The following is a 25,946-nucleotide window of genomic DNA, read 5'->3' on the forward strand; positions in this document are numbered from 1 at the left end:
TGCGCCGGCCATCTGCAGAGTTAGCTTTACCCCTGAGCTAGGATTGTGAGTCAGTGCATATTGTTGTTGTCTGGATGCCCTGCCCCTGTGACAGGAGACGGTGTTGACTGACTTTCAGGGCATCCCAGTGCCATGGCATTGAACTAGCTATGAGTGATCCTGCATTGTGTTCAAGTGTGCACCATGCACCCCATTGTGGCATTGCCCATCAGGACATGAGTACATCATAGTGTGTGTTGCTGGCATGCATCACAAGCATGTGAAATGAGTCTCTGCCTATCCCTTCATCCGGACACCTGTACTGGGTCAGTAGCAAGAGATGTGCTGTGTGTATAGTGACATACATGTTCACTTGCATGTACAACTAATGTGTGGGTGGGGTATGTTGGCACATTGGGGTGTTAGCATCCAACATGCAACAGACATATGTGTGAAAGTCAAGGAGGGATATGTGTGCCATGGTTGATGTTGAGAATGACAATTGTCTTATTCTAAACAGTGTTGGCACTTTGAGCTGTGTTCAGCTGAAGATGCCAGGGCTTGCCCTGTGATGTGCTGTACTCACTGTGGTGTGTGCAGTCGGTGCAGGTGACTAATGTTGTTCTCTTACTTCCTATTCCTATCCACATACATCCACGGCCACAGGAGGGGACAGCTCAACAGACCAGGGGGAGCCACAGAGCCTTACAGGGACAGAAGGAGAGGAGTCGAGTGGACCCAGTGGCACGGAGGGCGAGTGGAGCTACACAGAGGAGTCGTCAGCACCATCCCCCCCAGCTGAGGGCCACAGCAGCTCTGAGGATGACTCCCTGTGGAGGCGGGTGTCAGCAGCCACCAAACCCCAGCTAGTGAGGCTGTCCCCGCCACCGCCACCACCATCACCACCACCACCACCACCACCATCCCCCTGCCATCGGCTCCCATCCCAGAGGTCCCTGTGGGCTCCCGTGTTCGTGAGCATGTCTCTTTTGTGCCAGGCACCGCACCCCCTGCCCCTGTGTCTCCTGCTGCCCTGAGTGGGGAGTCTGTGGACTTACTTAGACAGATCCATATAGGGCAGACGTCGATGCTGAAGGTCCTCCATGCACACCCAGGTCTGTCGACACAACTGGTGTCATTCATGGAGGGCATTTCCTCGGGCATGTCTGCCCTACAGAGGACCAATCAGTCCGTGGCCTCCTCCCTGATGGCAGCAGTGTCCCTCCTCCAACAGTCCGCACCCCTCCTACCCCTGCACCACCCACAATTCCTAGCACCCTACCTGTCCCAAGCACAGAAACTCCCAAACCAAGGTCTAGACGTGCACACAAGCAAGCGCAGGGGACTGATACCACACTCACAGGGGCTGGTTTGCAGACACACACACAGTCATCCACAACCACTCCGCAGTCCTCCGAGACCTCTCCCTCCCAGCCCCCTTCCCTTGCCTCACCTGCAACCCCATCTCCCCAGAAGCTCTACCTCTGTGACCTTGGCCTCTTCCCCACCGACCCCTGCAGATCCTGATTACAAGGGGAAGAGGAAGTCCCCACACACAGAGGGGAGTGCCCCTCACACCCGGACACCCTTCCCCAGGCGCAGTCAGACAGAGACCCCCACCCGCAAGTCCCCCGGCGCCAGAAGAGCAAAACCCCCCGCCACCGTGCAGCTCCAAGGCAAAGTCTCAGTCCTCCATCCCCCAGGCCACCACTCCAGAGGTTCCCCCGCCACTTCCTGCCCCGGGTTCCCCCACCCACAGATACACCATCCCCAAAATGCTAAGGCCATCCCCCCTAGCACTTGCTCCTCCACACCTGGTCAGACGGTTAGTGCCACTGAGGTGGGGACCGTGTCCCCGGCCCCTGCCCTGCCGACCTCACCTGCCCCCCCTTCCGCTCCCATGGATGTAGGTACTGCATTGGAGTCCACGACCACCCCGTCTGACTTGGGCACTGTAGTGGTGAGCCAATCCACTCCATCTGACCTGCCCACTGGAGTTGTGCCGGCACCCACCCCATCTGACTTGTGCCCCACAGTTGTGACAGCACCCACCACTTCAGTCAGCTCCACTGCAGTTGAAAGTGTATTGCCTGCATCCACACCTCTTCACTGCCTCCTTCTGCTGCACCCTGATCCTGTCCCTGCGGTGCCTGGCCTGCCCCCTTGTATGCCCCTCCGAGGGGATGACCCCGGTGCTTAGCAGTGCAGGCAAGCAAGGTGTGACAGTTGTCACTCTACTTCACTCCTTGGCATTTGGACATGGACCGGCCATTGGCCTTTTGTTTGAACAGACTTTTAACTTTTAATATGCTGAATAAAGCTTTTTTCGTTATCCCTGTGAACTAGATTTAGCTGTACAATATGTTGATGATGTTTAACATGCCCTTGCACCTGTGATGCTTTGTTTACAATGTTGAATACTGATGTGTTGCTGTGAGGTACTCCCTGCTGTCCATGAGATATGTATCCTATTCTGGTGGGTATCCATGTCATCCTTTGCAGCTACCTGGATGTGTCAGGGTCAACTATTTGTGGACATCTCTTTGTGAGCATTTCATTTGCATGGTCACATCTCTGGCTTGCACCCATGCACATATGATGTGCTTCCCATTGTCCAATTTGTCACTTCAACAGACTTTGTGCTCATCAACACTGGACCTACAGGTGTGGGCATCATTGGTAGAGGAGCAACAGGGTCCTCTGTGCAACTTGCTAGACATATGTTTTGGGTATGTGCAGATGACTTGGGGGAGACTCACGTACCCAGGCTGTTGTGACCAGAGCCTTTATTGTGTGGTAACAGATGGCTGACTGACCAAGTGTTCTGCAGACGTGAGTGAGACTTGCGGTGACTATGTTTGGCACAGCTGGGCTTCCACAGGAGTTGGGTCCCCTCAAGTAAGTGTGTTGTCCAGTGACATGGCCTGGGCCCATGGTGTGTGTTATATGAGCATGTGTGTGTGTCCACATCCCTGTTCATACACAGACAGTGTTCCCTTGATATGTTCCTGTTGTTGATGCTTGCTGAGTGGTACTGGGTTCATCCCACTACTTTTCCAATGGGCTACCATATGTGTGGGTGCATGACACACTACTGTTAATTGGTGTATCATCATTGGGATATGTCAGTTCTGAGTGGTGGTGATGTTGTCAGACACAGATGGGACACAGTCAGGGTTGCTCAAGGCACCTGTTTATTTGCTAAATCATGTAGTTGTCCCTAGGTGGTAGTTTTCAGTGATTGAGACATTTGTATGTGTGTGTGACTGCTCCCACTTGTCGGGTTCATGGCTGCGATGCGAGGTGTCAGCATGTGTGCATTGTGGTTCTCCTTGGCTTCTGATTTGTCCTGGGACTGTGGCAGGGATTCTGAAGGTTACGTGAGCTTTGAGGTCATGGCCATGTACCGCATACTGTGCAGTATGTCTGTCATTCCCCAGGGTTGTAAACTGTCCTTGTGTGATGTGTCTGTGCACCTTAGTTCCTCCCAACATTCCTGTGTTTGTCATGGGTGCATGTGCAATGTCACCTGTCCATGTGGGCTTCACAGATACACATTGTTGCAGTCCAGGGTGTGTGGTGTTGAGGGTGGACTGATGTGAATGTTTGCATGGATGGTCCCCTAGCTCCCGTTTGTCCATGGATGAGGGGCCATGCTGAGTGATTTGTGTTTGTGTATGTGTGATGTACATTTGTGGCACAGGATACATGTCTGGGTTTCCCAGTTTGTACGACATCTGCCTTTGTCATCACAGTGGAGGTGTCATGCATGCTTGTATCACCCCAATGTCTGGTCCCTGGGGGTAGTGCTGTTGTTTGTCAGTCTCTTGCTGTGTTAGTTGGTTTACATTCCAGCTTGTGTCACATGTGTCTGTTGTGCTCCCTCTCATCTCCCAATGTCTGTTTGTCCACTGAGGGTGTCCCAATGATGGTTTACTTTTGTATGGCACTGGGTCCACATCTGTGTCACTGTGGTTCTGCCCCCCTCATGTGTTGTGTAGTTGCCTGGGGATACTGTGACACACACACACACACATGCTGTGTCAGATGTGCAGTGTGAGTTTGCCTGTTTGGGTTTGTGCATCTGCACCAGTGCATTGGTATTGCTGTTGTGGTGCTTTGTCTGGATGCTGTTCTGTGATTTTGCCTGCTGTCCCTGTGAGTCATATCACATCATTGTGCACATTCATCCTGGTTGTTAGGTGCCATTGCTGGCATGGAATGTGAGTTTGTGAGCTGACACCGACAGTCTACACATGTTGTTTTGATTGGTGTGTCTATTTTCGAGATGTGTGCATGCTTGGTGATGGTCACTTCTGCTCTTGTGTTATTGTACACTGTATGTATTGTGAGCCCCCATGTGTGGTGCTTGTCTGCACATGACCGAAAGTGTGTTATGTTTTCACAGCACTGTTAGCCTCACCACATCTCTGTGTGTATGGGACGCAACCACTAGTTTGCCCCAGAAGTGTTTAATATGTTGGGAGCAGGGATCATACATGCTGTTTGTTATTTGCAGCTTTGACCATGATGACACTTAACATTTGGTCACTGTGATGAGGAGGGGGTTTAGTCCCCATCACCACAATGCTCAACATCTGCTGCATTTTGGAAGCCCACACATAACTTCTGTTCTACACAGTGAGGGGGTGTTATTTTTACATTTCCACAGTGCTATGGTGATGCTTGACTTGTGTATGTCACACTCGATGTGTTGGTCACACATGTGCTGTTACTTACATTGTATGTTCGTAGCCATCATCACTGTTGTGGGCATTTGTCACAGACTACACACTGTTGACATGATGTTAGGGGGGATGTATTTTGCTGACATACCAGATGTTGGAGTATGCTGGATGTGTTGCGCATCACCCATCCTATGGCTGGGGGTGGCAGTAGTGATGGCCAACATAAGCCCTATGGGTGGGGGTGGCAGTAGTGATGGACAACATAAGCCCTATGAGTGGTGGTGGTGGTAGGGGTGATGGGCAACAGGTCCCCTGTGAGTGGGGGTGGCAGGGGTGATGGGCAACATAAGCCCTATGGCTGGGGGTGGCAGTAGTGATGGGCAACATAAGCCCTATGGCTGGGGGTTGCAGGGGTGATGGGCAAAATAAGCCCTATGGGTGGTGGTGGCAGGGGTGATGAGCAACAGGTCCCCTGTGAGTGGGGGTGGCAGGGGTGATGGACAACATAAGGCCTATGGCTGGGGGTGGCAGTAGTGATGGGCAACATAAGCCCTATGGCTGGGGGTGGCAGTAGTGATGGGCAACATAGGCCCTATGGCTGGGGGTGGCAGGGGTGAAGGGCAACAGGTCCCCTGTGAGTGGGGGTGGCAGGGGTGATGGGCAACATAAACCCTATGGCTGGGGGTGGCAGTAGTGATGGGCAACATAAGCCCTATGGGTCGGGGTGGCAGGGGTGATGGGCAACAGGTCCCCTGTGAGTGGGGGTGGCAGTAGTGATGGGCAACATAAGCCCTATGGGTGGGGGTGGCAGGGATGATGGGCAACAGGTCCCCTGTGAGTGGGGGTGGCAGGGGTGATGGGCAACATAAGCCCTATGGCTGGGGGTGGCAGTAGTGAAGGGCAACATAAGCCCTATGGGTGGGGGTGGCAGGGGTGATGGGCAACATAAGCCCTATGGGTGGTGGTGGCAGGGGTGATGGGCAACAGTTCCCCTGTGAGTGGGGGTGGCAGGGGTGATGGGCAACATAAGCCCTATGGCTGGGGGTGGCAGTAGTGATGGGCAACATAAGCCCTATGGGTGGGGGTGGCAGGGGTGATGGGCAACATAATCCCTATGGGTGGGGGTGGCAGGGGTGATGGACAACAGGTCTCATGTGAGTGGGGGTGGCAGGGGTGATGGGCAACATAAGCCCTATGGCTGGGGGTGGCAGTAGTGATGGGCAACAGGTCCCCTATGGGTGTGGGTGGCAGGGGTGATGGGCAACATAAGCCCTATGGGTGGGGGTGGCAGGGGTGATGGACAACAGGTCCCCTGTGAGTGGGGGTGGCAGGGGTGATGGGCAACATAAACCCTATGGCTGGGGGTGGCAGTAGTGATGGGCAACAGGTCCCCTATGGGTGTGGGTGGCAGGGGTGATGGGAAACATAAGCCCTATGGGTGGGGGTGTTAGTGGTGCTGGCCATGCAACCCCTATGGTGGGCTGTTGTTAGTGGCCAGGATGTGGATCCCCTGTGTGTGTGTGCCATTTTGCGGGTATGTGTCATTTGTTTATATGGTAGGTATCTGACTTACCGCCTTCGCCGTCGGCGTCGGATCCTGAGCCGGTCATAGATGTAGAGTACTGGTATGACCTGCGCGATGGCATTCATGATGTGTTCGTGTCGTACACTCTGCTTGTTGCTCCGTCTCGTACCCGCTGCAAGCTGGTCCATCTCGTAGCCGTGTATTGAGATGTGGCGTGAATCGTAGCTGATATGCCTGTTTTCCGGATGCTGTGACGTCCCGTACGTGGCGAGCCGTCAGGTGCGTAGGAAGTACGCATCGTACTTGTCATGCCGGAAACTGCTATGGATACTGCTTCCGGGCGACTCGGTTCAGCGTTAGGAGTTACGGCTCGAACGGAGAATGGAGCTTGAATCACAGCCTCCGTGTCGGTCGGGATTTTGGCAGTTATGCGCATCGTACTTACTCTACAAGACGGACCGGCTCCGGGTACGTGTTGGTCGCGCGGTAAGGCTACGGACAGCTGTCCGACCGGCTATCAGAATCGGCCCCTTAGTATTATAACAATTTCAAAAACTTCTTAATTCAAGACTTCCTATCTGTCAATTTGTTTTAGAGGTGATTAAACAAGAATGGAAGGACCGAAAACAATGTTCCTTCCTAGATTTATGTCAAAACTGTATCCTTTGGAGGTGAAAGAGCCAATATTGGCTGATAATATCCAAGTAGAATAGGTGATGGCCATTCTGATAAAAAGGTTCTCTGTGGGGAAGGAGAACATTTTGAAAATCCCAACTGATAAAAAGGCTTGATTCTTTCCATAAGAGTCTTTGCACGCTCACATATTGCCATGAGAGCTAGAGTGTATGGTGCTCATACAGTACGATTATTAATTTCAGACTTTAAGACTCAAAGTCATACAGGAGACCTTGGATTATTCATATCTCTTAGAGGTTATAGAGTTTAAGTGAAACTATTACCCAACATTTCTTTTGACGTGGTGAGATAAACACCTCTAACTAGAGGGACTTTGATTGCGTCAAGGTGTAATCTCTACTTAGAGGACTGGAGTATAGATGCAGCCCAAAGTCAAAAGCTTTGAAAATTGCCCTTTGAAGGATCCAGATTATTTAGATCAAAGTTGGAAAATAAACTTCATTGTTTATATAAGAAATGTAAAAATTCAACATCCTTTAGGAAAGAAGCACCAACGTTGTCAAGATCGTCGAAATGGAAATCTTTCAGGCAACCATCCAGGAAACAGGGATATGAACACTTTTCTAGATTCCCAGAGAAATGTTTTACCTTTAAGTTCTTCAATAAATAATAGCCATGTCTGGGATTTAAAACTCAACATGCCTGACTATGGCAAAATGACCAACAATCAAAGGTTGGAGGTCCTCAATATAGTGAAGAAAGTATATCAAACAGAATTCCATTAAATTCTAGATTCACCGGGGCAATTTATGCTCCTGTTCCCAGGATTCCCCTCAAGAGACAGGTGCTCATCGAAGGGAAAGCATCTCTCTTAGAAAAGGGTACAATCTGTCCAGTACGCTTTAAGGTGAGAGTTCTGGGTTTTTATTCTATAGTATTTTTACTGAAGAAGAGAACAGGAGGTTCTTGTCTAGAGATAGACCTAAAAGGACTGAAACAATTCATCTCAAATATCAAATTCAAGATGGAGACCATACAAAGAATTATTTTTGTAACCTTGTTAAACATTTCACGATTACTCTAGACCTCATGGATGCACCTCCACACACATCCCAATTGCAAAGAAATACTGGAAGCTCTTGAGATTTGCAGTGGGGAGACAGCACTGTCAATACATGGTTCTCCCATTCTGGATCAAATCAGCACTGATAGTCTTCATGAAGATGATGGCTACAATATAGACATGTCTCCATATACTTGGAATTCCTTTACATGCCTACCTGGAGGATTAATTGCTGAATGCTCTGCCCAAACAGGAAACTCCCAGAGAGTTGTCTTGATTAGAACACAGTCCTTATAGCATATATAAACCACCAGGGGGTTCCAGATCCAAATACCACAATCAAGTGGCAATATTTAGGATCAGCAATATTCAGTATCTAAAACTCAATACTCCTGATTATGACAAAACTGACCAACAATTAAAAGTTATTCATCAGATTATGGGTGGCAAACAATCTTTTGAGTTTCTCTCAGATGCATATCAGGAGCAAAGGCAACACAGAAGCAGACCTTCTGAGCAGAAATGTCATAATCTTGAACAATCTTCAAGACGTTCTGCAGGAGATTTGGGACTCTGTGACTCGCCCACTTTGCCTCAAAGGAGATGCGACGATACACAGATTTTGCCCAAGATTCCGTGAGTCGGGAGAATGGGTAACTGAAGAACTGCCGCCAGCATTGCCAAGGAAGTTACCTTATGCCTTCTATTGTTTTCCTCTGATACGGAGGGTCCTATCCAAGTGTCAACAGGAAAAGGCAGACGCAATTTAAGTGGTGCCTTATTGGCCATGGTGCCTCCTTTTGAAGACTCTGGGAATATACCCTATTTTGGTAATTTCTCTTATCCCATCTCCTCTCGAGACATCTTAGCTACCTCCTCCCAGAAAACTGGTTCTAAAACTGGTTCTCTCGGTTTGGAGGTTGAGAGGTTAAATCTGTTAAGTAAAAGTCTTCCAGATAGTCTAGTGGACAAAGTCCAGACATTTAGAAGACCTTTGACTTTGAAAGCTATAGTAAACACTGGGGGACATTTGACAAATGGTGGGGAAGGAGAACATTTTGAAAATCCCAACTGATAAAAAGGCTTGATTCTTCCCACAAGAGTCGTTGCACGTTCACATGTTGCCATGAGAGCTAGAGTGTATGGTGCTCATACAGTACGATTATTAATTTCAGACTTTAAGACTCGAAGTCATACAGGAGACCTTGGATTATTCATAACTCTCAGAGGTTATGGAGTTTAAGTGAAACTATTACCCAACATTTCTTTTGACGTGGTGAGATAAACACCTCTAACTAGAGGGACTTTGATTGCGTCAAGGTATAATCTCTACTTAGAGGACTGGAGTATAGATGCAGCCCAAAGTCAAAAGCTTTGAAAATTGCCCTTTGAAGGATCCAGATTATTTAGATCAAATTTGGAAAATAAACTTCATTGGTTATATAAGAAATGTAAAAATTCATCATCCTTTAGGAAAGAAGCACCAAAGTTGTCAAGATCGTCGAAATGGAAATCTTTCAGGCAACCATCCAGGAAACAGGGATATGAACAGTTTTCTAGATTCCCAGAGAAATGTTTTACCTTTAAGTTCTTCAATAAATAATAGCCATGTCTGGGATCTAAAACTCAACATGCCTGACTATGGCAAAATGACCAACAGTCAAAGGTTGGAGGTCCTCAATATAGGGAAGAAAGTATATCAAACAGAATTTCATTAAATTCTAGATTCACCGGGGCAATTTATACTCCTGTTCCCAGGATTCCCCTCAAGAGACAGGTGCTCATCGAAGGGAAAGCATCTCTCTTAGAAAAGGGTACAATCTGTCCAGTACACTTTAAGGTGAGAGTTCTGGGTTTTTATTCTATAGTATTTTTACTGAAGAAGACAACAGGAGGTTCTTGTCTAGAGATAGATCTAAAAGGACTGAAACAATTCATCTCAAATATCAAATTCAAGATGGAGACCATACAAAGAATTAGTCTTGTAACCTTGTTAAACATTTCACGATTACTCTAGACCTCATGGATGCACCTCCACACACATCCCGATTGCAAAGAAATACTGGAAGCTCTTGAGATTTGCAGTGGGGAGACAGCACTGTCAATACATGGTTCTCCCATTCTGGATCAAATCAGCACTGATAGTCTTCATGAAGATGATGGCTACAATATTGACATGTCTCCATATACTGGGAATTCCTTTGCATGCCTACCTGGACGATTAACTGCTGCATGCTCTGCCCAAACGGGAAACTCCCAGAGAGTTGTCTTGATTAGAACACAGTCCTTATAGCATATATAAACCACCAGGGGGTTCCAGATCCAAATACCACAATCAAGTGGCAATATTTAGGATCAGCAATATTCAGTATCTAAAACTCAATACTCCTGATTATAAACTGACCAACAATTAAAAGTTATTCATCAGATTATGGGTGGCAAACAATCTTTTGAGTCTCTCTGAGATGCATATCAGGAGCAAAGGCAACACAGAAGCAGACCTTCTGAGCAGAAATGTCATAATCTTGAACAATCTTCAAGACGTTCTGCAGGAGATTTGGGACTCTGTGACTCGCCCACTTTGCCTCAAAGGAAATGCGATGATACACAGATTTTGCTGAAGATTCCGTGAGTCGGGAGAATGGGTAACTGGAGAACTGCCACCAGCATTGCCAAGGAAGTTACCTTATGCCTTCTATTCTTTCCGACTGATACGGAGGGTCCTATCCAAGTGTCAACAGGAAAAGGCAGAAGCAATTTAAGTGGTGCCTTATTGGCCATGGTGCCTCCTTTTGAAGGCTCTGGGAATATACCCTATTTTGGTAATTTCCCTTATCCCATCTCCTCTCGAGACATCTTAGCTACCTCCTCCCAGAAAACTGGTTCTAAAACTGGTTCTCTCGGTTTGGAGGTTGAGAGGTTAAATCTGTTAAGTAAAAGTCTTCCAGCTAGTCTAGTGGACAAAGTCCAGACATTTAGAAGACCTTTGACTTTGAAAGCTATAGTAAACACTGGGGGACATTTGACAAATGGTGGGGAAGGAGAACATTTTGAAAATCCCAACTGATAAAAAGGCTTGATTCTTCCCACAGGAGTCTTTGCACATTCACATGTTGCCATGAGAGCTAGAGTGTATGGTGCTCATACAGTACGATTATTAATTTCAGACTTTAAGACTCAAAGTCATACAGGAGACCTTGGATTATTCATAACTCTCAGAGGTTATGGAGTTTAAGTGAAACTATTACCCAACATTTCTTTTGACGTAGTGAGATAAACACCTCTAACTAGAGGGACTTTGATTGCGTCAAGGTGCAATCTCTACTTAGAGGACTGGAGTATAGATGCAGCCCAAAGTCAAAAGCTTTGAAAATTGCCCTTTGAAGGATCCAGATTATTTAGATCAGAGTTGGAAAATAAACTTCATTGTTTATATAAGAAATGTATAAAAATGCATCATCCTTTAGGAAAGAAGCACCAAAGTTGTCAAGATCGTCAAAATGGAAATCTTTCAGGCAACCATCCAGGAAACAGAGATATGAACAGTTTTCTAGATTCCCAGAGAAATGTTTTACCTTTAAGTTCTTCAATAAATAATAGCCATGTCTGGGATCTAAAACTCAACATGCCTGACTATGGCAAAATGACCAACAATCAAAGGTTGGAGGTCCTCAATATAGTGAAGAAAGTATATCAAACAGAATTTCATTAAATTCTAGATTCATCGGGGCAATATATACTCCTGTTCCCAGGATTCCCCTCAAGAGACAGGTGCTCATCGAAGGGAAAGCATCTCTCTTAGAAAAGGGTACAATCTGTCCAGTACGCTTTAAGGTGAGAGTTCTGGGTTTTTATTCTATAGTATTTTTACTGAAGAAGACAACAGGAGGTTCTTGTCTAGAGATAGACCTAAAAGGACTGAAACAATTCATCTCAGATATCAAATTCAAGATGGAGACCATACAAAGAATTATTCTTGTAACCCTGTTAAACATTTCACGATTACTCTAGACCTCATGGATGCACCTCCACACACATCCCGATTGCAAAGAAATACTGGAAGCTCTTGAGATTTGCAGTGGGGAGACAGCACTGTCAATACATGGTTCTCCCATTCTGGATCAAGTCAGCACTGATAGTCTTCATGAAGATGATGGCTACAATATTGACATGTCTCCATATACTGGGAATTCCTTTACATGCCTGCCTGGACGATTAATTGCTGCATGCTCTGCCCAAACAGGAAACTCCCAGAGAGTTGTCTTGATTAGAACACAGTCCTTATAGCATATATAAACCACCAGGGGGTTCCAGATCCAAATACCACAATCAAGTGGCAATATTTAGGATCAGCAATATTCAGTATCTAAAACTCAATACTCCTGATTATGACAAAACTGACCAACAATTAAAAGTTATTCATCAGATTATGGGTGGCAAACAATCTTTTGAGTCTCTCTGAGATGCATATCAGGAGCAAAGGCAACACAGAAGCAGACCTTCTGAGCAGAAATGTCATAATCTTGAACAATCTTCAAGACGTTCTGCAGGAGATTTGGGACTCTGTGACTCGCCCACTTTGCCTCAAAGGAGATGCGATGATACACAGATTTTGCTGAAGATTCCGTGAGTCGGGAGAATGGGTAACTGGAGAACTGCCACCAGCATTGCCAAGGAAGCTACCTTATGCCTTCTATTCTTTTCCACTGATACGGAGGGTCCTATCCAAGTGTCAACAGGAAAAGGCAGAAGCAATTTAAGTGGTGCCTTATTGGCCATGGTGCCTCCTTTTGAAGACTCTGGGAATATACCCTATTTTGGTAATTTCCCTTATCCCATCTCCTCTCGAGACATCTTAGCTACCTCCTCCCAGAAAACTGGTTCTAAAACTGGTTCTCTCGGTTTGGAGGTTGAGAGGTTAAATCTGTTAAGTAAAAGTCTTCCAGCTAGTCTAGTGGACAAAGTCCAGACATTTAGAAGACCTTTGACTTTGAAAGCTATAGTAAACACTGGGGGACATTTGACAAATGGTGGGGAAGGAGAACATTTTGAAAATCCCAACTGATAAAAAGGCTTGATTCTTCCCACAAGAGTCTTTGCACATTCACATGTTGCCATGAGAGCTAGAGTGTATGGTGCTCATACAGTACGATTATTAATTTCAGACTTTAAGACTCAAAGTCATACAGGAGACCTTGGATTATTCATAACTCTCAGAGGTTATGGAGTTTAAGTGAAACTATTACCCAACATTTCTTTTGACGTGGTGAGATAAACACCTCTAACTAGAGGGACTTTGATTGCGTCAAGGTGCAATCTCTACTTAGAGGACTGGAGTATAGATGCAGCCCAAAGTCAAAAGCTTTGAAAATTGCCCTTTGAAGGATCCAGATTATTTAGATCAGAGTTGGAAAATAAACTTCATTGTTTATATAAGAAATGTATAAAAATGCATCATCCTTTAGGAAAGAAGCACCAAAGTTGTCAAGATCGTCAAAATGGAAATCTTTCAGGCAACCATCCAGGAAACAGAGATATGAACAGTTTTCTAGATTCCCAGAGAAATGTTTTACCTTTAAGTTCTTCAATAAATAATAGCCATGTCTGGGATCTAAAACTCAACATGCCTGACTATGGCAAAATGACCAACAATCAAAGGTTGGAGGTCCTCAATACAGTGAAGAAAGTATATCAAACAGAATTTCATTAAATTCTAGATTCATCGGGGCAATATATACTCCTGTTCCCAGGATTCCCCTCAAGAGACAGGTGCTCATTGAAGGGAAAGCATCTCTCTTAGAAAAGGGTACAATCTGTCCAGTACGCTTTAAGGTGAGAGTTCTGGGTTTTTATTCTATAGTATTTTTACTGAAGAAGACAACAGGAGGTTCTTGTCTAGAGATAGACCTAAAAGGACTGAAACAATTCATCTCAGATATCAAATTCAAGATGGAGACCATACAAAGAATTATTCTTGTAACCCTGTTAAACATTTCACGATTACTCTAGACCTCATGGCTGCACCTCCACACACATCCCGATTGCAAAGAAATACTGGAAGCTCTTGAGATTTGCAGTGGGGAGACAGCACTGTCAATACATGGTTCTCCCATTCTGGATCAAATCAGCACTGATAGTCTTCATGAAGATGATGACTACAATATTGACATGTCTCCATATACTGGGAATTCCTTTGCATGCCTACCTGGACGATTAATTGCTGCATGCTCTGCCCAAACAGGAAACTCCCAGAGAGTTGTCTTGATTAGAACACAGTCCTTATAGCATATATAAACCACCAGGGGGTTCCAGATCCAAATACCACAATCAAGTGGCAATATTTAGGAACAGCAATTTTCAGTATCTAAAACTCAATACTCCTGATTATAAACTGACCAACAATTAAAAGTTATTCATCAGATTATGGGTGGCAAACAATCTTTTGAGTCTCTCTGAAATGCATATCAGGCGCAAAGGCAACACAGAAGCAGACCTTCTGAGCAGAAATGTCATATTCTTGAACAATCTTCAAGACGTTCTGCAGGAGATTTGGGACTCTGTGACTCGCCCACTTTGCCTCAAAGGAGATGCGATGATACACAGATTTTGCTCAAGATTCCGTGAGTCGGGAGAATGGGTAACTGGAGAACTGCCACCAGCATTGCCAAGGAAGTTACCTTATGCCTTCTATTCTTTTCCACTGATACGGAGGGTCCTATCCAAGTGTCAACAGGAAAAGGCAGAAGCAATTTAAGTGGTGCCTTATTGGCCATGGTGCCTCCTTTTGAAGACTCTGGGAATATACCCTATTTTGGTAATTTCCCTTATCCCATCTCCTCGCGAGACATCTTAGCTACCTCCTCCCAGAAAACTGGTTCTAAAACTGGTTCTCTCGGTTTGGAGGTTGAGAGGTTAAATCTGTTAAGTAAAAGTCTTCCAGCTGGTCTAGTGGACAAAGTCCAGACATTTAGAAGACCTTTGTATTTGAAAGCTATAGTAAACACTGGGGGACACTTGACAAATGGTGTTCCTTGAATGATCTGTAGGTACAACCCTGTCTGTTGTCTTCCGTCGTACAGTGTCTGGTGGATAGTTTTCAATTTAATCTCTCTCTTTCTACTTTAAAGTCACAATGGTTTGCTATAAAAGCATTCAAAGAATTTTCAGAACCTCCGAAGGAGATTGATTCATTAGAGAATAGAATTTGTAAAGGTTTTTCAATCACAAAACCTTCCCTCCATTCTCCTTCTTAAACTCTTCCTGCAGTTCTGAAATCTCTGCAGGGAGTTCCATATGAATTTCCACAGGAAGTAGATCTGAAATGCTTCCCTATCAAGGTTCATTCTTGGGGGTTATAACTTCTGAAGGTAGAGTTGGTGAACTTTCAGCTTTACTATTTTGTCCACCTTTCTTGAGCTTTGTTGAGGATGCAGTAATCTTGAGACCAGATTCTTCCTTTATTCCTAAAATGAATTCCTCTTTCCATTCTGCGCAAGCAGTAACTCTGCCTTTCTTTCACTATCTCTAGGAGAGGAACATGCTTTACATACATCGGATATTAAAAGAGCTCCCTCCACAAATCACAAAGTTTCAGGAAGTCTGATTAACTGTTTGTGAAATTTGGTCAAGCAGGAAGAGGGAGAAAAATTACTTTGAGGATATGTTTAAAAGCTGCGATCATACAAATGCGATTAAATGGTGTCTGAACAAGATCACATACAAGATAGAATCGCAAGAGTAATTCCTGCTTTGTGGGCTGAGTTACAGGGTGTTTCCATACACGAGATCTGTAGTCCAGCATATTCTTTCGTATTTCTCAAAAGTAATAACTGGGACGGGGACGTAGAGGCAATACCCAGATTACTTATCAGTAATCTTCATTACACTTAGCCCCACTTGAACTTGTCACATTCATTACAATCCTTCCCCCTTCCTTTCTTGGCTTTCGACATAGCTTGGATTTACCAGGAGGATTCTGAGAAGGCTAACCTTTTTATACCACCCAGGAAGGTGGATGCAGATTTCTCTCAGAATTCTTCTGCATTTTTCCTATTCTGAAGGTGGAAGTTCTTCAAATGTAATGACTGTGACAAGGATGAGGAGTACTAAGAGTGATGAAGATACTGGTAAGTAATCATAGTGTTGGTCTGCTTTGCCCAAGAATAGCGTGGATATTTGTTGCCCTTTATTTCCGCCAAACTTGCCCAAGGGCAGTGATGTATTTTGAGCCCTCTGCCCCGACCTTGACCAGGGACACTGGGATTAAGGTAGTAATTATCTACAGTGGAGTACACATTCAAAAAGATAAATAAATAAAATTAATTTGATATGCTAGGGGCCAGGTAGTGCCTCCACATCTCCCAAACAGCGGTAAACGGCTTCAAATATTAAAAAGAGAAGTGCTTTCTGTTTCAGAGATTTATTTTACCGTTTCTCTTTTCATACAGTAACTCAGAGTACAAGTTCTTATGAAAGACACAGGTCTGGGCCAATGAGAGATTGCATCTCTAGACTTAATCATCAAAATGAAGTTGAAATCATTGACACACAGTGTCAGGGGGTAACAGCACCGGCCGTGATTCAACACTCAAGCAACCACAAGTAAATTTGTAAGTTATAGACTGCCCTGAACTGCATATACCATGATGCAGTGGCGAGGACTGGGACAGACCTGTGACCAGTGTGGGACTCCACCCCCTAGCAAAGTATATACAGGCTCCCGCCACTTGGGGGAGCGGAGGATTGTTTCCGGAGCCAGGAGTCTGCACCTGGAATTGTTTTACACTTATCCACAGATACTACGTAGCTGGTCGCGTTCCCCTTAAAGGACACTTTGCCCTTCCGAAGGGCTCAGAAGAACGAAACACTGGTGTCAAAGACTAGTAGCACAGGCTGCACTTCAACACTCGAGAAACCACAAAGAAAATTGTAAGTTATGGGCTGCCGTGATCTGTATTTACCATGATGCACTGGGGTCGCCTGGGACTAACCTGTGACATGTATGCAACTCTACCTCAGTATTAGATCCTAATAAAACTTGCTATGAACAGAACTTAAAATCTACTAATAGATGGTATTATGTACAAAAAAAGGTCTTGCTTGAAAGTGCGAAAGCATCCAAAGACATATAAATAAACACAGAGGGGTGGGTCTATTATGATGTATGGCGGATCGCCACCGCCATGCGGGTGGTGGCAATCCGCCCTACATCATACCCTGCCCGCAACCCATTTCCCCCTGCCATATTATTAACGCGGTGGGGACCCCTGTGGACAGAAAGACCGTCTGCCGGTTTTCCGCCGGTCACACAGGTGACCGGGCGGAAAATAGGCCTGATATGGTGGCGGTGTCTGCTCCACACCGCCATCCATATTAGGAAGGCAGCGGGAAGCATCCGCCATGGAAAGGCATGCGGTTTCCTTAGCAACGGGCCCCCAGGATGTTGGGGGGGCACATGGGGGTACCTACGGTAACCCTCCTGAATTTGCATGGACGACGTGGCAGGCAATGCCTGGTGCCTGCCACGTTGTGCATGCAAATGCGCACATGCCTTTTTTGTATTGCGACTGGTGCTGCTGACAGCGCCGCCCGCTGCAATACAAAAAATGCGGGATGCGCCTGCCAGTGTGGCGGGCGCATCCTAATCGTCCATGCGGGACCACCGCACCCCTAGTGGGCAGTCCCATTTCCCGGGGCCATCATAATAGACCCCACACTGTCTGTGCTGTGTCTCTGTGTAGCATACCTCTTCCTGTGACTTCTATGTCTGGGCCCTGTTTTTATTGTCCTAGCATGCTGTGCTTCGTGGCACCACTAGTTTGGGAATGAAAAACTGGCAAGTCAGTTTGCAGGACACAATGTAACAAATAGCCTGCGTGCATTTGTGCATGTCTCTGTATGCATACTTAAGAACATTAAACCCAGACTTATTGACTTTTTCAGTGGCTGTTTTAACTATATGGATCACATCTGTTCCCTTGATCGTGCCTTGTTTATTATACGGTGTTTAACTTGAGCCACTGGTTGTAGCTGGCCACTGGTTGTAGGTGGCGCCCAAAGGCACTCGCTTAAGGGGACTGGCACTTACATTTCCTCATCAGACTTTGCCAAATTCCAGGGATCTCTGTTGCTGTAGTCAACCCTGACCTTTGCTAGCGCCACCTATGGGTTTATGAGAAAAACTGATCACCGGCACATATTATTTAAATAAATAAATACTATTGACAAAGAGTTGGAAAGACATAAAGGACTGTCTGTGCATGGTGTGCCTGTCTAAAGTAAAAAAAAAAATAGTACAAAAAGCGACATATAAAAGTCATATGCAATCCGAGGCTACTTAAAAACAAATCGAATGTATATTTTAACTTTCATATCCGGACTAGAAATCATTTGAGCCAGATGATAGTTTCACACCACTACTTGAACAAGACTGAGCACTAGATAACATGTTTACCAACTAGCAAGTGTAAAATTGACCTAGTTGGTTAAAGCAAATGCTGTCTTTCGACTGGTCAGTCGTTGTAAATAGCAAATTAGCACGTGTAAATTGGTGCAAATGTCACTGGAAAATTGCATGACTAGAGGAACCTCTGTGATTGGTTTTATGTTGTACCTTGCATGTTTGTGGAGGCACAGGCAACAACGCTTACATTCAACAAGTCTCCTTTGATTCTCGTACTTTATGACATTTTCTCAGTTTTATATTTTTCTTATTAAATATGTACTTGAAATGTGGCATTCCATTTGCTGCAAACTATTTAATGACAGTTGGCAGCATATGTTGCTTGCATTTTATGGGCTAGCCTTAGAGCAGTGGTTCCTATCCTTCTGACTCCTCTGGATCCCTACTTAAACATTACTGGAATCCTGGTACCCCCACTGAATCATTATTGGAATCTGGTAATCTGGGGACCCCCGCCTTATCATTACTGGAAGCCAAGGACCACGGCCTAAGCATTATCGATAATTTGAACAATAAAATTATACACAAAAATGTGGAAACACACATTCATCAAACAAATACACAAATTATGATGATAATATATTCTGCTTGATGCACTTGCACTGCTCCCACGAATCAATCTGAGGATACTTACAAAATATTAAGGGCCAAATGTATCAACATTACATTTTGCGAGTCTATAATAGCGAATTTTGCTGATTCGCTATTATAGACTCGCAAAATGCACTGTATGTAGTAATCTGCTAATATTTAGCGATTCCTACACATTCCTTATTTGCGACTCGCAAATTGTGAGTCGCAAATAAGGAATGGCTTCCCAATGGGAATTGCGTGCGCAATTTGCAAGTACCCAATAGGTACTCGTAAATTGCGCACGCAATTTCAAAGGTGCATGTGTGTGAAAATGCAAAAAAGTTAATTTTTCAAGGTAATCGTAAATTACCACCAACTTGAATTTGGTGGTAATTTGTGATTCCTTACAGCAATATCGCAATTTGCGATGGCTACTAGAATAGCATTTAGAGAATCGCAAATTGCGATTCTCCAAATGCTTGCGCAAAATAGTGAATCTTAAATTTTGCGATTCCTTATTTTGCGAGTAGGGTTTTCTTTCTTACATTGCACCCAGCTAAATTGCGAATTTCAGCATTTGCGATCACAATTTAGCCTAATACATCTGGCCCTCGGCATCCAATTTCAAAATCCTTCACATTTACAGAATTTTTTTAAATGTTCAACTTTACCTTTTGCATCTTAATTTACATATAATTTACTAATCTGTTAGTAGTATTTAATTTTCTAAACAATCGCTGAGCCCCTGAGTAGGATTTGCAGACACCCCAAGTGTCCCCAGACCACTGGTTAAGAACCCCTCACTTAGAGGATTGCCGCTAATAAGGCGATGTAACACAGCTTGCAGGACAGATGTATTTTATTTTTAATATTCTTACATAGCGTGACAGCTGCCCACTCTTGGTTTGCCGGCACTTTTAGTAACAGGTAGGGTTACACCAGGACAAGCTAGTTTAGAACATCCAAGCCTTTAGTTGTGTGCAGCAATGTACAGAATCTCAGGTGTTCTGGTAAAGCATTCCAGAGCTTTGGGCTGAGGTGCGAAAAGGAACGACCTCCTATGCGAATCTGTTTGATCCTAGGAACAATGCACATGGAGAGGTTGTTGGAGCACATAGAGCGAGAAGGCTAATGGGGTTCTATCAGGCCAGTAATAAGGTGGGGGGCATTCCCTGCCCTTGCTTTTTTGCACGTAGCACAAGGCCTTATACTGGATGTGTTTCTCTACCTTGAGCCAGTGAAGCTCACGGAGGAGGGATGTAACCAGTGCATGTTAAGGCAGACTATAAATCAGCCTTGCGGCCGCATTCACAAATACCTTGGTCACTTGAAGCTTCATGGAAAGCTGTGTCCACTAAAAAGCCAATATTCTTGACTTCAAGTGCCGGGACAGGGATATCGCTCAGAGCTTCAGAAAGTTGTTGTTTTGCCATGAGGCTACTTTCGCCAGGCCGGCATTCAAGGACACAGAATTGTGGTCCTTAGGTGATGATAGAGAGAATATGATTTGAGTATCATCTGCATAGGAGAATAAAGTAAGATGGCAGAGTTCAACCATGTCGGTCAGGGGGGCGAAAATAGATGATGAAAAGTGCCGGGTTTAGGGCTGATTGTTGAGGGACCCCAGAGGCCTATGCATGACACGTGAGGAGGTGCTGCCAGAGGGGACCAAGAAAGTTTGACCCTTTATAAAAGAGAACATCCAGAAAAGTTCCCTTCCCTTGAGCCCCAAATGTGTCAGTCTCAATAGGAGTGTATCATAGGGCACAGTATTGAAGGCAGCGCTAAGATCAAGTAATTTCAGTGCTGTCGTCTCATCCTGAGATGTTTTGTAACCCCAAGTATGGCAGATTCCGTACTGTCTGAACCCTGACTGAGAGTCATGTAGACAACTCCACAAAAGCAGAAAGTGATTTGCAAACACCAATCCTGAAAATAATTTAGAGTCCAGTAACTCAGACAAACAGGTTTCTTCTTTTATTCCTTTAGTCTTCTTTGTTCTCATTAAAAACGCCAAGATAAGAACAGTGGCTACTCAACTGCCTTGCTTTTGCTCGGGAACGTCTATTTGTTTTTTCAGTTTTTCCTTTTTTCACCTTTGTGACGGAGGAATATTGGGGCATAGGTGGCTGTTCCCCTTGATGTTCCCTAGAGCTCTTTTCTAATATTGAATTATACGATTGACAGGAATTTGGATGTGCGCAAGGTTGTAACCCTGCCATGGTTCGAAGTTATATTGATTTGCAAACACGTTTTTCTATGATTTTGGACAGGATGGGGGGCAGAGAAATAAAATCTATAATTGGACAAATTGAAGGATCCAAATTGGGTTCCTTCACAAGGGGTAGGACAGTGGCATGTACATGTACTTGCTGTTTGTCTGAAGAAGTCAAGTCCAAAATAATCCATGTTTTCAGAATAGCCATTAGCATGCTGATTCACATTGAGGAAAACTACAATTATTGCATGCAAATTGGATAATATATATGCAAACTGGAATTCTTGAAAATTTGACATGTATGTGGTATTTATAAGTTGAATTCGTGCCGTATGATCTTCTTGCTCAAAAATGAGCAAAGGTGGAAATAGTCAGAGCCAGATTTACAAAGCACTTGTATTGCCCTTGCATCACGCAAGGCAACCCAAGGGCTAAAGTGAGATTTACTAAGACACGCAAAGCCTCCTTGTGGGGCTCTGTGAGGCTTAGTAAGTCCAGAGTAATACAAGGTAGTGCAAAACGCTGCCTTGAAGTACTCTGCATTGGGAAGGCGTTCCATACATCCATCCATGGATTTTTGCACATTCCCAGAAAATGGTGCGCCTTCCCAACAGATACATGGGGGCCTTTTAGGAGGGCGGGGGACCAGCCGCCAGTGGAGCGGCAGTCCCGCAACGGCGGTTAGGATGCCACCACCACTGTGGCTGTGGCATCCTCTATTCCCAGCATTGTGGCGTGCGGTGATCACAGCAACGCCCACCACAATGCTGGGAATGCACGCAGTGCCTGCCACCTTGTCCATTACAATGTAGGGGGTACCACAGGTACCCCCCATGTGCACCCCCCCAATACCCAAAAGCAGACTCCGCATGGCTTTCCATGGCGGGGTCTCTGCCATGGAAAGCTTTCCATGGCGGGGTCTCCGCCATGGAAAGCCTCACACCGCTGCCCATGCTAATATGGATTGCGGTGTCTAGCAGACACTGCCACCATATCTAGCCCCTTTTCTGCCCGGTCGACTGGTCAACCGGCGGAAAACCGACGGACGGTCTTTCAGCCCGCTGGGGTCCCCCCGCCATACTAATATGGCGCGGGGGAAATGGGTGGCGGGTGGGGTAAAATGTTGGGCGGATCACCACCGCCATGCGGGCGGTGGCGATCCGCCCTACATCGTAATAGACCCCATAATAAGGACAATATCTTTATTTCAGGAAGGTGTCTATTCATGCACAAAAACAATCCTACCTGTAACACAGGCACCCTTGCACCATGGCGCAAGGGTGCCTGCATTGGCGTTAGGCAGCAGTTAATCCACCAGCGCAGGGAGCGAGCAGGAATGCTTAATTTCTTAGTAGGTTTTGTGCATTCCAGCACTCTCTCTGTCACGCAGCACAGCAATTGTCTTGCTGTGTTCCGTGACTGTTTCATAAATCTACCGCAAAGTGTTTACAATTTAATGAAGACACCCTGGATAAAGAACTCGTGTTACAGGTGAGTTGGGCAGTGGCAGTGTCCTCAAACCGCTTGACGCTGCTAACTGCGAAGGCTATATGTTTTAAAGTCATTGAAACTCTTTTAATGTTTATGTTTGTTTGGCCTTAGGTTCTTTAGCACCATTACTATTTTGTGGGGGAGTGCTAGGGGCGCTTTTTCTCACTTATCTTAGCAGTTGCATGGGCTCGATCTTCACTCCTTCCCACCTCGGTCCGATGCGGTAATTAGTACCGTGGCGGGGAAGGGAGAGCCAGGCACTTCTGCTCCGACCGGTTAGCGGTCTAGCTGCAGGGATTGCACACCCATTAAAGCCACATGCGTTAGCGGCCACACAGCGGCCGTGCGCAGCGGGAGCGCCGCTGGTGCGCCACCGGTGAGCCAAAGGCAAGCCCGTCTGCGCCCATTGGTGGCCGTTCGGGGCCCGGGACCAGACCCCCTGGTGGTTTGGGAGTGGGGTTACAGGATAGCTCCCAAGAACTTCATGCACTCTGCCCCGGCATGGCTGATTCGTGTAGGCACAGTATTGAGGGAGGGAGCATGAGCTGGGAGTGCAGGTTCTGTTCCTTCAGGTCGAGCGCCTGGAGGGAGGATCGGAAGGTGAGTTCAGTGCTGAACCTCTGCCTACTGAATTGTAGATCACTTAGGAAACACAGACTGGAGATTTACGACCATCTTTTAGATGGGAAGGTAGACGTGATGTTCCTCACCGAAACCTGGCTGGATGAGGATTCATGGCCTGAAATCCTCGAGGCTCTGCCCAGCGGTTATGCGATCACTAGGGTTGACAGGCCATCTGGCAGAGGAGGGGGGTGGCGATCATTTTTAAGCACACCATACAATGCTCTCTGGAGCCGGTCACTATTGCAGATAGTGAAGCCGGTCTTTTCACGCTCAGGGTGGCCTCGAATTACACCCTGAAAGGGCTCCTGGTCTATAGACCCCCTGGTCCCCCCACTCACTTTTCCCCTAGCTTGATAGAATACCTCATACAACCAGCACTTCGATATGAGAAACTCGTAGTGCTTGGCGATTTTAACCTGCACTTTGACGATGCAATGAATGTGGGGGCTCGAGAGCTATGTCAGGAAATGGCTACTCTGCAACTTATGCTAAAATCTGTTGACCCCACTCACCAATTGGGTCATATACTGAACCCTATCTTTGCCAACTGGGGGGATATAGCGGTAACCGCTTCCTGTTCTATGGTCTGATCACTTCCTGGTTCCTTTCGTGGTGGGATTGCTCGGGGTGAAGGTACAGGAGAAACCCAAGCTGAAAATAGCACATCGGAAGTGGGCTGGCTTCTCCCAGGAGAAGTTTAATAATGCCCTCTCGCAGGGTGGGCTGCCTGGGGGCTTAGATGTAGAATAGGCATGCAAAACCTTGGATAGACGTATTTTGGAGGCACTGGATAGCACCGATCCTTGGACATCAAAAACGCCGGGAAGAGATCATAAATCTGCCCCCTGGTACACCGCCGCCTTGAGAATGGCTAAAGCAGATTGTAAACGTTTTGAAAGGCGGTGGAGGAGAGACTTCTCTGCACAGGTGCAGAGGGAGTATAAAATCACCCTGAAGCACTATCATGGGCTGATCAGAAGGGCTAAGGCATCCTACTATCAGGATAGAATAGGGGCAGCAGAGAATGAGAATTCAGTGAAGGAATTGTTTAAGGTCCACAAAGAAATATCCACCCTAGCAAATACGGCAGCACCAGTAGTTAGCTCGGAGGAGGCATGCAATCGTGTGGCGGATTTTTTTGCAGATAAAGTGGAGAAGATCTACTCCACTTTCCCGGCTGCTGCTCGAGCATGACCTCCGGAGAAGTTGGACCCGCTCCAGGGATAGGCTGCATGGATGAATTCATGCCCCCCCCCCAGACCTTAATAAAAATTAGTATTAGTATTAAGTCAGGCTCCCCAAGGGACCCTGCCTCCCCTAAATTTCTTAGAGGGAGTATTGGAACTCTGGAGCCTTGTATTAGACACCTCCTGGAGCTATCCTTTATGTCAGGCACGGTGTCAGCAAGATGGAAGGAAGCGGTGGTCCTTCCACTACCTAAGAAACCGCACATTAGCCCAGATCAACTGGATAATTTGTGTCCTATCTCCTTGCATCCCTACTTTGCTAAAGTGGCGGAGAAGGTGGTAAACACGCAACTCACCGCGCACGTTGGGAAACACAATCTCCTTCCCTCTACTCAGTCGGGTTTTCGGTCCCTCCACTCTACGGAATCGGCTTTGCTACTCTCCACGGAAACCATCAGGAAATATGTTGATGCAGGACAGACTGAGGCCTTAATTCTGCTTGATTTAAGTGCCGCCTTTGACACTGTTGCCAACCATACTCTGCTGCACTGTTTGATGAAAGGTGGGGTGTCTGGCAGCGCGATGCGCTGGCTGTAATCTTTCCTGTCGAAGCGTAGTTTTCAGTTGTCGCAGGGCTCTTTTTATTCCGAAGTTGTAAAACTCAAACAGGGGGTGTCTCAGGGATCTACCCTGAGCCCTACCCTGTTCAATCTCTATGTTACTCCTGTAGCTGAGATTGCAGAAAAATTTGGAGTCATGGTTGTGTCCTACGCCGATGACACTCAACTGGTGGTTTCCCTTACACAGGCACAGGACACGGCAGCCTCCAACTTTGTGGCGTGCATGCAAGAACTTGCACTGTGGATGGCCAACAACTGCCTGAAGTTGAATGGCAATAAGACCGAGGTGCTTGTGTTTGGGAAAGCTCCATCAGTGTGGTCATCGGAGTGGTGGTCCCAGAGTCTGGGGCCTACCCCCACGCCCTGCACTCAGGCTAAGAACCTTGAGGTATGGATGGATACCAAGCTCTCTTTTGAGCATCATACCAGGCGGGTGTCAGGCATTTGTTTTGGAGTCCTGCGGGGCCTTCGGAAAATTTTGGATGTGCTGCCTACAGCAACCAGGAAGACCATGGTACAGGCCCTGGTGACATCTCGCCTTGATTACGGGAATTTACTGTACCTAGGTGCTACCGCTAAATGCGTGCAAAGACTCCAAGGCATCCAGAACACAGCTGCGCGCCTGTTTCTTATGATCCCGAGGAGAGCCTCTGCTAAGAGGGCGCTGGTCTCCCTCCACTGGCTGCCGATTAGGGAGAGAGTTTGGTTCAAGGCGATGTGCATCTGCCACCGGGTTATCCAAAGGACGGGCCCCTCTTATTTGTTTGATCTACTTACCCTATATTCCCCTAACCAGCAACTTAGATCAAGCGGGACGGGTCTGGTGTGTGTGCCTCCCATTAAGCGAGCACGGATGGGGGGCCGTTCATTCCGCTTTGTG

The 25,946-nt window shown here is 46.3% G+C and overlaps 1 protein-coding gene across 3 annotated transcripts in view; it reads left to right on the forward strand.

The window, feature by feature from the left end:
• Positions 1-25,946, forward strand: part of LOC146809756 (scavenger receptor cysteine-rich domain-containing group B protein-like) — a 450,060-nt gene that overhangs the window by 301,082 nt on the left and 123,032 nt on the right. The gene's annotated exons all lie outside the window — the stretch shown is intronic.

Source organism: Triturus cristatus, chromosome 7 (assembly GCF_964204655.1).
Source record: "Triturus cristatus chromosome 7, aTriCri1.1, whole genome shotgun sequence".
Lineage (NCBI taxonomy): Eukaryota > Metazoa > Chordata > Amphibia > Caudata > Salamandridae > Triturus > Triturus cristatus.